Below are 16,729 nucleotides of genomic sequence, written 5' to 3'. Positions count from 1 at the left end.
TGTTCAAATCATTGCTATAGAACAAGAAAATCAGCCGTTAATGATTTTAATAATCTTTGTATACCAGGAAGATGAGGTAGTGAAACACTCTACATAGCTTTTGGAATGTAAATACACAACACACAGGACTATCCCCCTCCCCCAAGTTGCTGTAATTCCTGTGCCTTGGACGTACACAATGGGTAGTATATGTTGACACCTTAATGTTTTCTAAGATTTTATTTATTTGGGAGGCAGAGTTACAGAGAGAGAGAGAGAGAGAGACAGGGAGAAAGGTCTTCCATCCACTGGTTCATACCACAAACGGCTGCAACGGCTGGAGCTGGGCCAATCCGAAACCGGGAGCCAGGAGCTTCATCCTGGTCACCCGTGTGGGTGCACTGGCCCAAGCAGCCCCTCCACTGCAAGGTGCAGTAACAGGGAACTGGATAGGAAACGGAGCAGCTGGGACTCGAACTGCCGTCCAGCTGGGATACTGGCGCTGTATGCAATGGCTTTACCTGTTACGCCACAGCGCTGGCCCCTCAAAACATTTCTGAAAATAAAAAGTGCTTTCCACATTGAAGAATGAATAGACAAAATGTGTATTAGTCTGAAAGACAGGAATTACTACCAAATACTGCATGGGTTGAGTCAAAAACTGTTGCGTGGAGAATGATGTGACTGTGTTACGCTGTCCCTATCCCGATTACCCCATGAGTTCACCCTAGCAGCAGAAGTAAACAAAAGGAAAAGAAAATTTTGCCAAATCAGCGTGACAAAATACAAAGGAAGTTCCAGGATAAGTGTTGTGCACTAATTATATTTCACTTTTCATATACGAAGAATTGAATAACTATTTTACTACTTCTAATAAGGCCAGTCCCTTGCAACAATTTACGTATCTATTTTCAAGGTTTAGATACTTTTTTCTTGCAATAAAACAGTTTTAAAAAATTCGCAGTTATTTAATTCCAAAGGATGGCAACTTAAAATAAAGCTGAGATTTGGGTTCCAATATAAAATATCTGAAAGGATATTCATCCAAATGATAAAAGAGGTCACTTTTGGGGAATAAGATTAGATAACTGGTGGAAACATTGCTTTTTAAATTATGCATTTTGATTTCAATTGCTGCTGATAAATTTTATAAGGAAAAAAACCTCATCTAGTTACAAACTGCTTTCTTCCTTTAGAATCCTGAAGGTTTCTGACTGTGACTTTCCTTCTTTTCCCTGGATTCTCTTTTTCATCAACGATGTGCATTCCTGGAGGAGAAAACTGGTTGTACGTGTGCTGCTGAGATCAAGCAAGTGATGCCACGTAAAAGGGGCACCACTCTTATTTAAATTGGGTTGCAGGAGTCTGTAGTCTCCACTCAGCCCTAACTGGCGGGTCACGCCAGGGCAGGCAGTTAGCCCCACTGGGTCTCCATTTCCTCAAGGACAACAAGAGAGGCTTGGATGAGAGATGCTTTCTGGTCCTTGTGAGTTTTGATTTTCTGTCTTTTGATGTTTTGATACTTTTGTCTTAAAGTGAGCGTGCATTTTTGTACTGTTAATGCCATTTTGATCTTTGGCTAACAGGGCCTTTTGTTGTGAGTAATTGCTGTGAAAAACTGCAGTGGTTTGCTTGTGATGAGCAGAACTGAGGGTAGGAGAGTGGGGGCCTCTGTGTGCCTGCCACACTCTGGTCTCAATCCCAACAGAGAAAGGATCAGATATGCATCATGCAGGCAGGGAGGGCTTCTTGCATGTCAGACTTACACACCTGCCCGCGGTCCACACTCAGGCCCTGAGCTGTGTTTCGTGCTCTGCTGCTGTCTGTTTTTTGTTTTGTTTTTGTTTTTTGCGATTTACTACCCCCAGTTCATTATAAAGGATACAACTCAGGGAGAGCTAATGGAAGAGACAGGGCATATAATTGGGATGGGTGCGTTGTTCATCAACCCAGAAACTTCCAAACCCCAGCATTAAGAGTTTTTATCTAAGTTCAGCTTGGTAGGCATAACTGATTAAATTATTAGCTGCTGGTGATAGGGATTATAGGCAATTAAGTCAATCTCCAGGCCCTCTTGGTCCTAACCCCCTAACCACCAGGTTAGTTTCTCCAGCAACTAGCCTCCCCATCTGAAGAGCCACCTCATTAACATAAACTCAGGAATGTGGAAGGGGGCCTGTTATGAATAACAAAAGATCACTATCACTCAGGACATCCTAAGGGATTTAGAAGGTCTGTGACAGGAACCCGGATCAAAGACCAAATTACATTTCTTATTGTAACTCTGGTCTGAGGACTTCAGCCCTCTGTGGTTCCTCCACCTACAATACTCCAGGAAATCTGAATCATCCAGGTCTCTACTTGTTATATCTTAATGTTAGCCATCGCAAAGCACACCGGACACCGGAGTAAGGGAAAGGGTTTATTGGGGAACACCCTACAGACCGGAGTGAAGGGGCGGCGAAGGAAAAAGAGAGGGAGACTGTAAGAGAGAGAGACAGAGAGGAGAGGAGCTAGCAAGGAGAGAAGATAGAGCAGAGAAGAGGAGAGAGGAGAGCAGAGCCAAGAGAGACCAAGAGAGCGCAGGAGAGAAGGACCAAGAGCCAAGAGACCAGAGGAGGAGGCTGGAGAGAGGAACCAAGAGAGAGCAGGAGAGAAGGGGCAGGAGAGAAGAGCCAAGAGCCAAGAGAGCACGCGTTCAGGAACAGGCCTTTTTAAAACTTTGCCTGAGGGCGGGCAGGGAAGCAGGAGCAGAGAATCCCTTTAGGATGGGGGTGGAGCCTGGCTCAGGTAGCTGGGCCATGCGGCCACCTGGCTACAACTGCGCCAGTTTCCTAACACTACTCAAATGCTACCTCCCCAGGGAAGCCTTCCCTGACAGTCAACGGAAGGAATCTTCCTTCCTTAAGTCCCTACCCTGCTTTATTTCCCTTAGCGCACTTGTCAGTACCTGAAATGACACTATTTATTTGCTTACCCTTTGTTCTCTGCATCCCCTAGTAGGGTATAAATATCTTGAGGGCAGGGCTTGATCTTACCTGCATCTCCAGCACCAGGAAGGCCTGACACATAGGACTCAAAAATAAAAAACAAAAACAAAACAAAACAAAAAAACGAACCATTTGCTGAATAAATGGCCATAAGGAGGCAATAATACCTTCATCAAAGGGTTTTGTGGGGATTAAATGACAAAGTGCATGTAGAGGGATATAAAATGCTTAATGCAATGCCTAGCACATGGTAAACTCAATAACGTTGGCTGATGCTATTATCAAAGGAATCCAGAAGAGGGTGAGGCCAACTGTTGGCTGATGCTATTATCAAAGGAATCCAGAAGAGGGTGAGGCCAACTGCCGAATCATTTCTCTGCCCATCCCTTTCATCCTTGTCTCTTGCATGTCTCTTGCACCAGAGCTCTCCGACTGCCTCCCTCCCTGCCTGCTACCTGTCGCGGCAGCTCAGGCATCTTGGCCCGCAGACACCGATTTCTTCTCTGATCCAGCCCAGAGCCCAGAGGTCACCTGGAAGATCGATCCGCGGCGCGCTGTGGCCTCCCATTTGGTCTTCAACTGGCCGCGGGCCTGTTTTTTTTTTTTTTTTTTAAATTAATTAATTAATTTATGTACGTGAAAGTCAGAGTAGCAGAGACAGAGGAAGAGACACAGAACTTCCATCTGCTGGTTCACTCCCCAGGTGGCTACAATGGCCAGCGCTGGGCCAGGCTGAAGCCAAGATCCAGGAGCTTCATCTGGTCTCTCATATGGGTGGCGATTGCCCAAACACTTGGGTCATCTTCCGCTGCTTTCCCCATGTGCCTTAGCAGGGAAGAGTTGCATTGGAAGTGGCGCAGCGAGGACTTGAACTGGCGTCCATAGGGGATGCCAGCATCTCAGGCTGCAGTGTTACCTGCTAAGCCACAACGCCAGCCCCTTGAAAAATTTTTTTTAAAGATTTGCTTCTTTATTTGAAAGGCAGAGTTACAGAGAGAGAGAGCAAGGGAGAGACATAGAGAGATCTTCCATCCACTGGTTCACTCCCCATGTGATTCCCCCGCAGTGGGCGGAGCTGGGCTGGTCCAAAGCCAGGAGCCAGGAGCTTCTTCAGGGTCTCCCACAGGAGTTCAAGGGTCCAGGGAACTGGGCCACCCTCTGCTGCACTCCCAGGCACATTAGCAAGGAGCTGGATTGGAAGTGGAGCAGCCAGGACTCAAAACAGGGCCCATACGGGATGCTGATGCCACAGACACCCTACCCACTATGCCACAGCGCTGACCCTGTCCCCTTGAAAAAAATTTTTTTGGACGGGCAGAGTTAGACAGTGAGAGAGAGAGAGACAGAGAGAAAGGTCTCCCTTCCATTGGTTCACCCCCCAAATGGCCGCTATGGCTGGTATGCTGCGGCCAGCGCGCTGCGCCGATCTGAAGTCCGGAGACAGGTGCTTCCCCCTGGTCTCCCATGGGGTGCAGGACCCAAGCACTTGGGCCATCCTCCACTGCCCTCCTGGGCCACAGCAGAGAGCTGGACTGGAAGAGGAGCAACCGGCCCAGAACCCGGCACCCTAACCGGGACTAGAACCTGGGGTGCCAGCGCTGCAGGCGGAGGATTAGCCTAGTGAGCCGCGGCGCCAGCCTGAAATTTTTAATACAGATGCTCCTCAACTTACAATGGGGTTGTGTCTCAGAAAACTCAAAATGAAGTAAAAACAATGGGAGTTGAAAACAGACCGAAGGGATGGGTGTTTGAACGCATGGTTAAGGTGCCCATGTGCCAAATCAGAGTACCTCCGCCCAAGGTGCTCTGCCAGCTGCCCCGGGGCCCTCACCAGGGTCTGTGTCTTGCTGTGGACTTTCACCGTCCAAAACTGTGAACGAAACAAAGCGCCCTTTCCTTTGTAGGCAGCTTGTCTTGGGTATCTTGTTGCAGTAACAAAAAGCCAATGAATACATTGCTGATTGTCCTACTGGGATTAACTAGAGTGAAAGAAGCTATTATTTCAAACCAGATGCTGAGGGAGCAGGAATGAAGGAGAAAGAAAAGACCGCTGGGTAATTCCAGTGTTGTTTATAGTAGGTGAGCGACACGCAGTATTGAAAGTCAAAGAGGATGAACGTTAGTAAGTAAAGGTATTATTCTAATGGCAACCTTATATCAAAAATGTGAATTTTCCTAAATGCCAAAAAAAAAAAAAATAGAAAACAGGCAAATAAAACAAGCCACAGAGGGGAAGCCCACAAGTGTGTATGAGTGTATATAATCGCCATGGCATAAATTGAGATGTTAGAGCTGTGGCCAACTATATAGATTATAATTAAAACATACTTGGGTTTGCCTCATTTACAAAAAGGAACTTGTTTATTTTTATTTATTATTTATTTTGTTTGAGAGAGAGAGAGAAAGAGAAAGTCTTCTATGTACTGGTTCATTCCTTAAGCACCTGCAAGAACTGGGGCTGGGCCAGGCTGAAGCCCAGAGCCAGGAATGCAATCTGGGTCTCTCAGGTGGTGGCAGGGACCCAACCACTTGGGTCATCACCTGTTGCTTCCCAGGACGCACATCGACAAGAAGCTGGAATTGGAAGCCGGCGCCGTGGCTCAATAGGCTAATCCTCCACCTTGCGGCGCCGGCACACCGGGTTCTAGTCCCGGTTGGGGCGCCGGATTCTGTCCCGGTTGCCCCTCTTCCAGGCCAGCTCTCTGCTATGGCCAGGGAGTGCAGTGGAGGATGGCCCAGGTGCTTGGGCCCTGCACCCCATGGGAGACCAGGAAAAAGCACCTGGCTCCTGGCTCCTGCCAGGATCAGCGCGGTGCGCCGGCTGCAGCGGCGGCCATTGGAGGGTGAACCAACGGCAAAGGAAGACCTTTCTCTCTGTCTCTCTCTCTCACTGTCCACTCTGCCTGTCAAAAAAAAAAAAAAAAAAAAAAAAAAAAAAAAGAAGCTGGAATTGGGAGTGGAGCTAGGCCTTGCATACAGGACACTGGAATGCGGGCATCTTAGCTGCTATGCCAAATGCCCACCTCAGAAAAGGTTTTTTTTTTTTTTTTTTTAAAGATTTATTTATTTATTTGAGAGGTAGTTATAGACAGAGACAGAGAGACAGACAGAGATCTTCCATCCACTGGTTCACCCCTCAAATGGCTGCAACTGTTGGAGCTGGGTGGATCAGGAGCCAGGAGCTTCTTCTGAGTCTCCCACATGGAAGCAGGGGCCCAAGCACTCGGGCCATCTTCCACTGCTTTCCCAGGCCACAGCAGAGAGCTGGATCAGAGGAGGAGCAGCCGGGACTAGAACCCTTAAGGGTTGCCAGCGTCACACGTGGAGGCCAGCCACAATGCTGGCCCCAGAAGAGGATTTTTGAATTGACTAACAAAGCACAATTTATACTACGTGTTGTTTCTAAGAACAAACCCAAAATAAGACAAAGGATACGTAATGCTAAATGCTACAGTACAGAGCAAAGATAAAATAGTTATCAATATTTTGTGCTCCAAAATATGAAAAAAAAAAAAACCTTCAGCAACAACAGGAGATGCCCAGAGAAATAGAAAAACAGTCATGACTGAGTCCTTAAGCCACATCTCAGCATCGGAGACAGCAAGGACAAAAAACACTGGGAAGAACATCAGAAATCTAGACAAGCTCGCCAGTAAGGTAGATCGCACACACACACACACACACACGCACGTGAGTATAAACCTCTGAAGCCTGACAGAGACAACACCCCTGCATCAGTGGCCTGGGGCTGCTGTACTGCACTCCCACAGCCTCTGTGGCTCAGAGCAGAAACTCACTCTCGCACTTTCTGGAGGCCGGGAGTTCCAAATCAGTGTCACTGCAGCCTGATCAAGGTGTTTGCAGGGCTGCCTCACTCCCACAGTCAAGCCTGCATCTTGGCGTCTCTTTTCTCTTTGTCTCCATGTCTTCCGTGTGTAGCAAGGCTCCTTCTGCCACCTGTGCGGGGTGGGGGAGGGGGTGGGGCTGAGCAGGTCGGTGTCATTGTGGCCCAGCAGGTTAAGCTGCAGCCTGCAACACTGCCATCCCATGGAGGCGTTATTTCCAATCCCATGGAGGTGCCATTTCAAGTCCTGGCTGCTCCTCTTCCAGGCCAGCTCCCTGCTATGGCCTGGGAGTGCAGTGGAGGATGGCCCAAGTGCTTGGGCCCTGCACCCCATGGGAGACCAGGGAGAAGCTCCTGGCTCCTGGCTTTGGATTGGCCCAGCTCCCTGGTGGCTATTTGGAGAGTGAACCAGCCAATGGAAAATCTCTCTGTCTCTCTCTGTCGCTCCCTCTCTAACTCTGCCTTTCAAATAATAAATAAATAAATACACCCATGCTTGCCTTTTGGACATACCTGAATAATCCAGGATAATCTTCTTGTCTACAAATCCTTAACCAGAATCACATCTGCAAAAATCCTGTTTTGTGTATAAACTCAGTGAACTCATTCGGTTCATTCCCCCAAATGGCCACAACAGCCAGCAGTGGGTCAGGCAGGAGCTAGGAGCCAGGAGCTTCTCCCAGGTCTCCTACGTGAGTGCAGGGACCCAAGCACTTGGGCCATCTCCCATTGCTTCCCCAGACTATAGCAGAGAGCTGGATTGGAAAAGGAGCAGTTGGGACTCAAATGGGCACCCATACAGGATGCCAGCGTTGTTATAGGGCCTGCTGCGACACAGCGGCAGCCCCCGTAATTCACATGGAGAAATTCTATGGATTAGGGCTTGAGATACTTGGAGGCCATGCTCACTCTTCCACACTCCATTTCCAGCACAAATGGAACATTTACAAAATTTGGTTGTATCTGCAGCCACACATACCAAATACATGATTATTTGACCACAGTGCAGGAAAATCAGAAACTATAAAAAGATAAAAATTTCAAAAGACTTTTTGAAACCTAGAAATATGAAAACATTCTAATTCTTAGGTCAAGGAGTTATGGTGAAATTGCAGGATATCTGGAATCTTTGAGGTATAGTTATAAAAGGAAAATTTATACTATGAAATACTTATATGGATAACTATTAAAATAAAAATCTAGGTAAGGCATTATTTGAAAGAGTTACAGAGAGAGGTAGAGACAGAGAGAGAGGTCTTCCATCCACTGGTTCACTCCCCAGGTGGCTGCAACAACCAAAGCTGGGCAAATATGAAGCCAGGAGCCAGGAGCTTCTTCCAGGTCTCCCACGTGGGTGCAGGGGCCCAAGGGCTTGGGCCATTCTCCACTGCTATCCCGGGTCATAGCAGAGAGCTGGATCAAAAGAGGAGCAGCCAGGACTAGAACTGGCACTCATATGGGATGCAGGTGCTTCAGGCCAGGGCTTTAACCTGCTGCGCCACAGCACCGGCCCCAAGCACCCACGTCTTATATCACAGTCCCTGGGTTGAGGCTACACTAGTGCATCCCAGGAGACAGCAGATGGTGGCTCAAGTACTTGGGCCCCTGCCACCCATGTGGGAGACGTGGACAGAGTTCCTGGCTCCTGGCTTCAGCCTGACCTAGACTTGGAAGTTATGGTCATTTGGAGAATGACCCAAAATATGGAAAATTTTTCTCTGTCTCACTCTCTTTCTGTCATTCTGTTTTCAAATACCTAAATAGATCTTCAAATAATAGTAGCTGTGACTGTGACAAATGTCTACTGTACTCTATTTTCGTGTAACAGAGACATTAAGTTATGTAGCCAGATCCACACAGCTAACAGACCAGTGAGTGAATCACCTGAATGTTTAAAAGAAAATGTAGATACCATATCAATACTGGAGACTCCACTTGACTTTGTCTGGAGTAGTACCAGCCATTGATGTTTAGAAAATCCCTGGCTGATCCCAACGTGCAGCCAGGATTGAGACTTTCTATGGCAGATGGAGCATTGGAATTTCAACTCAGCTTTCTCACTCTCAAACCCACAGAGTTCACTTTCCATTGCCTCCTTTCTCGGTTACAGTGAGCTGTTGCATGCTCTACTTTACTTGACAGCAGGCATAGGAAAGAGGAGAAAGCATATATTTTACTTAAGAGTCAATAAGTGTGCTTTTTCAGATGATCTGGATCTTTGATTTGGAGATGTCTATATCAACACAGCTTTACATCACAACAAAAATAACTTGATGAATTGATTTTGTCAAATGGAACACTTCTCCAATCTGTGGTTATCATAGTCAAGTTTTAAATCCACATTACCTTAGGATACAAATTAAATGTCAAGTGAAATTAATTTGGCAAGTGGAACATGAGCTGGATGGCTTTTCTTTTGGGGGCAAACCTGACAGCTTTCTGTATGTCATACTGGCATCTGTTAAAATGAGCTGCATATGCCAGAAGCTGTTACCACATCAGATTGCTCTTAGCAATGCCAACATCTGAACAGTCTCAGTTTTAGGAGAATTTAACTTTCTGTCCAGAATATGCTGGGATGTTAAGGTTAGGTCTCACTGATATCAAATATGTGGTAAATACAGTCATGCAGGTGCCTTTACGCTCTATCATAGATACCATACTCAAGTACGTCTTGCATTTATCTCACTTGTTTCTTGAGCTGTTACTATTATACTAAGCACTGGGTACACATAGATGAACAACCTCCCATCAAGCTTAGACTGTCTTGAGGTATGACACTAGAAAACACAATTGGAATTGTGTAGGAAAGCCATGGTCAAGGGAGTAGAGGGTACAATGCAAACAGCTGATCCAGTACCGAGAGAGGTCAGGTTTGCAAGAGATCCTGGTGTCTAAGTGGGACCTGAATGGTAAAAACGAGTTGACCAGGGAAGGGGCGAGAGGAAGAGTTGGAGGAGAGTTCCATGCACTAGGAATGCATGTCAGAGGCAGAGCACAATTCTTCGCAGGAATAGTTCAGGGTGAGTAGGTGAAAGGTGAGGCAGACAGGCAAGCAGCCACCAGATCAGAACGTACCTTGAAGGCTGCGTTTAAACATCCTTCCTTGTGATAACTAATTTATGTGTCAGCAGGGCCATGGGCTGCCCAGATCACTGGGAAACATGATTTCTGGGGGAGCCTCTGAGGGTGATTCTGGGTGAGATTAACATTTGAATCAAGGAACCTCCTTGCCAGTTTGAGTGGGCCTCATTCAGCAAGGATCAACTTTTAAATATATCATGAAACATCATCAAATATTCAGATAGCTAACCTTTCATCAGATTTATTTTATGAAATGAATTCACACATTTTTTGTTATATTTGCTGTACCAGAGACTTTCCAGGAAATCTGATCTTGATGATCCATAGCCTACATCGGAAGAGAAAGACTGATTTTGATGCCAAGGTAAAATTGAGCCAATTTATTATAATAAATCTCATGATTTATGGTGTGGAGAATATCTAACCTGCAGGCCACATAGGTCTGTGAAATCATTTGGTTTGACCCTGCTAGTGGGATTTGAAATTCAATAAATCTATAGCAGGCTAATTTTTAGAAACGATTTATTTATTTATTTGAAAGCCAGAGTTACAGGGAGAGATGAGAGAGAGAGAGAGAGAGAGAGAGAGAGAGAGAGAGAGAGAGATATCTTCTATCATTCTGGTTCACTCCCCAGGTGTCTGCAATGGTTGGGCCTGGGCTAGGCTGAAGCTAGGAGCCTGGAGACTTATGCAGGTCTCCCTTGTGGGTGGCAGGGGACCAAGTACTTGGGCCATCATCCTCTGCTTTTCCCAGGCCACTAGCAGGAGTTGGATTGGAAGTGGAGCATCTGGGACATGAACTGCACCCATATGGGATCCTGGTATGGTAGGCGACAGCTTTACCAGTTATACAACAATAAAACTCCATATAGCAGGCTAATCAATGATGTTACAAATATCTAAATGGTCCTTAGCAGAAATAAAGCTTTCTACCCCCTTTTTTAATATCTACTCATTTAGATACAGGCAGAACATGCTAAAATCCAAGACTCAAAATACTCCAAAAATCTGAAAGCTTTTGTCTATGTGAAGCCCACAAGTGGAAAATCCCAACCTGATCCTAAGTGATAGATTGCAGTCCAAATACAGACCCAGCAAAAATATTCTATAAGATTACCATCAGTCTAGTGTATATGAAACATAGTTTTTGTGTTTAGATGTGAGTGCCTTCCCCATATAGTTCATTTATATATATACATATATATTCAAAAATATGAAAAAATCTTAAACACTTCTCTTTTAAAAGTGATTTATTTATTTGAAAGTCAGAGTTAGAGAGAGAGACAGAGAGATACCAGTGTCTCCTATTCATTGTTTCTTTGGAGAACACCCTTATGTATAACTTTATAGTCTCTTAGGTACCTCAAACTCATATCTAACCTGAACTATAACATCCTCTCCTATGTCTTTTCCACAAATCCACTTCTCCACCAGTCCACATCCCATGGGATGACAATTAGTTGGTCACATTCTAAGAGTAGGAGCCACTCAACTCTCCCCACTCCTTTATGCCCCACATGTAGGCGACAGAGCATGAATTCTAGCTCCAGAATGAAATCTGCCAGCTTCCACAGCTCTCCCAGCACGGGAAGACCGGCTGAAAGTCTTCCACTGGATGTGTTTGGGCCCAGACTGCCTTCTGGTCTCATGAAGCCCCTTAATAGCTGCCCCTTCCAGCCATCTCGCCCATCCTCACTGCTTGTGCCTTAGCATTTGCGCCACCATGGCCAGCTGAAGTTCTTCAGTGATCTCTTACATGGGACCCCAATAGCCATCGCCCAGTGGCTGTCTATGCCACAGCTGAAGACATCGCTCTAGGCAGCCAACCTAAAATGCCCTGTTTCTGCTGAAGACATGCATGTTGTCCTCTGAGGACTCAGAACGTACTCTAGACCCCCTAGCCTGGCCAGTCAGGCCCTTTGTAACTTGACCTAAGTTGGCGTCTGCAGACCCAACACTTGGCACTTCCTGCTGGGTGTTCTCCGCCCCAGCCCTGTCTCGTTCACAGCCCCTGGGTGCCCCGCGTGCTTTCTTGTCTTTGAGCTTTTGGGTCTGTGGTTCTCTCTACCAGGAATGTCTCTTGGACCCCCAGTTCCTTTCTTCAAACTGAGCCTCTGAGCTCTCATGACGGCTCCCCACCCAGACGTCATCTGCACCACTGAATTTGCCTTCTTGTCCCTCCGCCTTGAGCCAGCAAGCTTGCCGAGGACACAGACCGCATCCTGCTTGGTACTGAGCCACCAGCTCCTGGCACCAGGCTCGGAACAGAGCAGCCACTTGACGAATTCATTTGTTGAATGATAAACAAACACGCAAAGATAGAGAATGATGTGGAAAACTTGGCCAGTGGAGCAAAATGACTAACACGCAATTTGTGAGGATATTATAGAGTTCTGCCTCGGAGTAAACATTAGAAACTCAAGAATAAAAAGCCCCAGATCTGGTGAGTAGACCAGTACAAGTGAAAATGACTCAGAAAGCTGCACATGAGGGATTGGCAACCAGTTTATCAAAAGAAAAGTCATTGCTTTTGCCCAGTCTCCCAATCACTCGTTCACTGCATCCTGTTCTCTGGGCTCAGGAAGGGGTCGTTTATCATCTGGTACTCATGGTCATTATCATCTGGTACTCATGGTCATTATCTTCTGGTACTCATGGTCATTGTCCACCTCCTTACCACTAGGCCCTCAAACATCCATTGACCATCGCTGTGTGCTGGATTCCGTTCTCACGTTCTCTGCCTGTATTATTAACTCAAGAATCCTCACAACAGCCTTTGAAGCAAATGCTATCATCCTCATTTTATAGTTGAAGAAATTGAGGCTTAAAGATGGGTGAGAAAAGAAACTTTCAGAGCATCCCAGATAGAGAAATATGGTAGTCCCTCTTTTTTTTTTTTTTTTAATATATGAGTTTTTTTTTTTTTTTTTTTTTTTTTTTTTTTTTTTTTTTTTTAGGTTTCTATTTATTTGAAAGGCAGAGTAACAGAGAGGCAGAGTCAGAGAGAGAGAGAGGTCTTCCATCTGCTGGTTCACTCCCCAGATGGCCAGGAACCAGGAGCTTCTTCTGGGTCTCCGACACAGGTACAGGGGCCCAAGGATTTGGGCCATTTCTACTGATTTCCCAGGCTATAGTAGAGAGCTAGATAGGAAGTGGAGCAGCCGGGACTTGAACTGGCGTCCATATGGGATGCCAGCACTACAGGCAGCGGCTTTACCCACTATGCCACAGCGCTGGCCCGGTAGTCCCTCTTTACCCCAGACTCCCCGTGGGTACCCGGAACTGTGGATAGTACCAAGCCTTTTACACACCACAGTTTTTCCTATACAAATGTACATACTTTTTATAAAGTTTAATTTATAAATGAGGTACAGTAAAATATGCCAACAACAACTAATAATGAAAAAGAACATTATAACAATGTACTGTCGTAAGCATTAGGCGAATATGGTCTCTCTTTCTCTCTGAAAATATCCATTTAATATTTTTGGACTGTGGTTGACTAAAATCGTGGAAAGTGAAACCACAGAGAAGGGGAGAGAACAGCTCCTTCGGAGAATGAATAATCCAGTTCCCCCGAGGACTGAGGCTTGCCCCAGCACGCTGTCTGCAGCTGCACGGTTCCCCGGCTCGGGGTGGGGTGGGGGGGATTGGATCACAAACACCAGGGTCTTCTGGGGTACACACGTTCGTCCAAGCTCAGCCAGAGCCTGGTCTGGGAGCCATCCAGGGGTCACTGCTGTGCCGCGGTGGCTCGCCTGCCACAGCTGCTGCCGGCACCGAGAGGCTGTGTTAGGGAAGGCTGTCAGCGTGGTTTCAGCTGCAGCCCTGGGGCTGACAACAGCAGTGATTTTCAGCAACAGAACGACGTCCCCAATGCGCTCTGGGAGAAGGCTCAGGGGCAAAACACGTCTTTGGTGCTATCCTGCAGGTGATGAGTTTGCCTGCGGCCAGCCCATGCCAGTCCCGTCTTGGTGCAAGGGCTCACTCTGCTCCAAAGCCGTGCAGGTTATTGGAGGGACACATGCCCGTGGAGCTGGTTCCTTTCAGGTTCTGCTCAGGGTCACCTTCTCACTGAAGACTTTCCTAAACCTTTCCCACTCCTGTCCCCAAAGCAGGCAGAGCTGGCCACTCGCCCTTTGAGTTTCCACTGAACCCCGTATGTGCCTCCAACAAAGCATCAGCTGCATTTCATTGACCTTATTCCTGCATATTTTGAATTCTTCCAATGAGTCCCTAAGGCACCCGAGATGCCACTGGCACGGGGTAGGTATCCAACGATGCTTCCAGAGTGGCTGAATGAAGAGTAAATGAGCAGTCACCACAGGAATACAGTAGTAGAGAGACAGGATGGTGTTGAAAATGGACAAGCTTTAAAGCAATCAAAGCTGGACGCAGGCCCAAGGACTAGCAATCCAGATACTGGCGTGGAAGGACCCAGCCCATCTGCATCCGTGGTAGGTGCTATTGGTTTCTGACTCCAAAACTCGTTTTCTTTCTCTTACCCACGTATCACAGAGCACAGCTTCCATAACACTGCCAGGAAGTACAGGGGGAAAGCCTGTGAAACCAGAGTTTGGTGACACTGGTCCTTAGTGGGCAAAGCTATAATTTCATGGCTACACGCTGTTAATACTGTTTTCAGGTGACTTTTATTAAAAATCATTCTTAAAATCTTTTTGCCAACTTCAGGCCACTTAAGATATTTTCTTTCTCAGTAATAGCCACGTGAGTGTTAGCTACAGTTTTCCCTATAGCAGATCATTCTACAACCTCAGAAGCTTAGCACAAAGCAGTTTGTTTCTCATGCATGCCACCATTCTGGGTGGGTTTCTGATGGACAGTCACTGAGGAAGATGGGTTCCTTCCATCATTTAGTGGCTCTATCATCCTCCAAGGCCTCAAAGTCCCCCTGGGGACCCTGGTCATCTGAACTCTAGAAGAGACAGGAGAGGGAGAGCATTGAGGGCCTCATCAAGTGCTATGAGACAACTTTGACAACACTGCACATCCCTTCTGTGTATATCCCATTGGCCACAAGTCAGTCAGGAGCCACAGCTGATCGGAGGGAGCATGTGTGTCTCTGGAACTTACCCTGTGCCTGTCCCGGGGCCACTCGCTGATCTCTTTGGCTCTGCTTTGCTCTCCCACTAGACTGATTCCATGGATGACATCACCCAGACATCACCCTTTACCTTCTTGGTTTCCAAGTGTGTCCCACACAGGAGGTACCAGCAGGAGGCTGAAGAGCCAGCATGGGGAGTGTGGACACCTTGGTGCTTCCTTGCATGGTTGTCCAAATGCATCCAACTTCCTTTGTGATGTTTCATAGTCCACAGCATTTAGGGCAGCACCTTTGCCCTGCCCTGCCCACCGTCATGCACACACATCTGGTGGTTTATGCAACAAATCCTCCAAACAGTGCCTGAGCTCTCGACACAAGACGTTTGAATCCTATGGCCATAGGCCGGTCATAGAAACCCTTTTCCTGCCTGACCCTCACGCACTAGGCAGGCCAAAGACACTCCAAAGACACAGGGGTTCTTTGCTCTTGCCATTCAGATCAGTTTGCAACTGCCGTTTCCTGCTCAGAAGTTTCTTGCTTGTGAATAACAGACTTTCTTTCACACTTTCTTAGTGCATGAAGAAGTGTCATCAGTCTCAACATCCAACTTCTTGATGGAGAGACAGTCTGTCTCCTATCCATGGGATGACCACAAAAGAGGCTGTGTTATCTGTGAACAGTGGGTAACTCAGGGGTAGCCATGCATTTCTGTTATTGCCAGTCCCTGTCTGCCTCCACATGCCTTATTGATTTTCTTCATCCTTCCTGTGTCTCTGTAATACAGTCGTTTAGTGGCTCTATCATCCTTCAAGGCCTCAAAGTCCCCCTGGGGACCCTGGTCATCTGAACTCTAGAAGAGACAGGAGAGGGAGAGCATTGAGGGCCTCATCAAGTGTTAAGAGACAACTCACTAAAGTTTCATGGCTCTCTGAACATTAGAGTTGGATTCTGCTTCTTTCAGCTGATGGGTATGTGAGGAAGAAGGGCAGGTGTAGTGAGCATTCAGTCAGCTGCTGTCACATCGTGGACAGTACCAACCCTGAAATGTTATCCTTGGTTTTCAGCACACACACACACACACACACATAATCCACATATTTATTGTACATATAGAATCTGTATAATATTGGTAACTTTGGTTATCAATAGGTTAACAGTAGGAAAACCTACTGTTTTATGGATTGCTCATGGACAGCAAAGTCCATGAACGTACAAGTCTTTTGTAAAAAATGGTGCAGTATTTGCACATAAACTATGCACATACTCTGTATGTTCTAAATCATCTTTAGATTACTTAGACCTAATACAATGCAAACATTATATAAATAATCATTATATGGTATTGTTTAATTATATGGTATTGTTTAGGGAATAATGGCAAGAAAAATTTGCACATGTGTTTAATATAGACACAATTTGTTTTGAATATTTTCAATCTGTGGTTGGTTGAAGCTGTGGATGTAAGATGTATGGATATGGAGGGCTGACTATATTTATTATGATATTTATAATACATAATTATAATATTTAAAAATATACAACATATAAGTCTATATACACTATATATAGTAATATTATATAGAGACTAAAATAGAATTACTTGGAGAAATTTAGAACAGTATGGTCTTTTTCATATAGGTGGCACTAGGGTGTCATTTTGTTTTAACCATTTGAGATTTGGATGGTGTTTGGAAGTGAATTGCGAGGAGGACTACTCATCCAAGACTCGGGACAACTACTTTTCATAAAACGCTTCAGTGCATGGCT

The 16,729-nt window shown here is 46.1% G+C and overlaps 1 long non-coding RNA gene across 1 annotated transcript; it reads left to right on the top strand.

Annotated features, from left to right (window-relative positions):
• The first annotated feature begins 1,352 nt into the window (after window positions 1-1,352).
• LOC149126836 (uncharacterized) lies at window positions 1,353-12,334 on the top strand. The gene is made up of 3 exons (XR_016233498.1): window positions 1,353-1,465; window positions 10,189-10,261; window positions 11,969-12,334. It is a non-coding gene; the product is annotated as an uncharacterized LOC149126836 (long non-coding RNA).
• The last annotated feature ends 4,395 nt before the right edge of the window (window positions 12,335-16,729 follow it).

This window comes from Oryctolagus cuniculus, chromosome 5 (assembly GCF_051225735.1).
Source record: "Oryctolagus cuniculus isolate XC-2025 breed Fujian yellow rabbit chromosome 5, ASM5122573v1, whole genome shotgun sequence".
Lineage (NCBI taxonomy): Eukaryota > Metazoa > Chordata > Mammalia > Lagomorpha > Leporidae > Oryctolagus > Oryctolagus cuniculus.
This window is presented reverse-complemented; position numbering and strand designations above follow the sequence as displayed.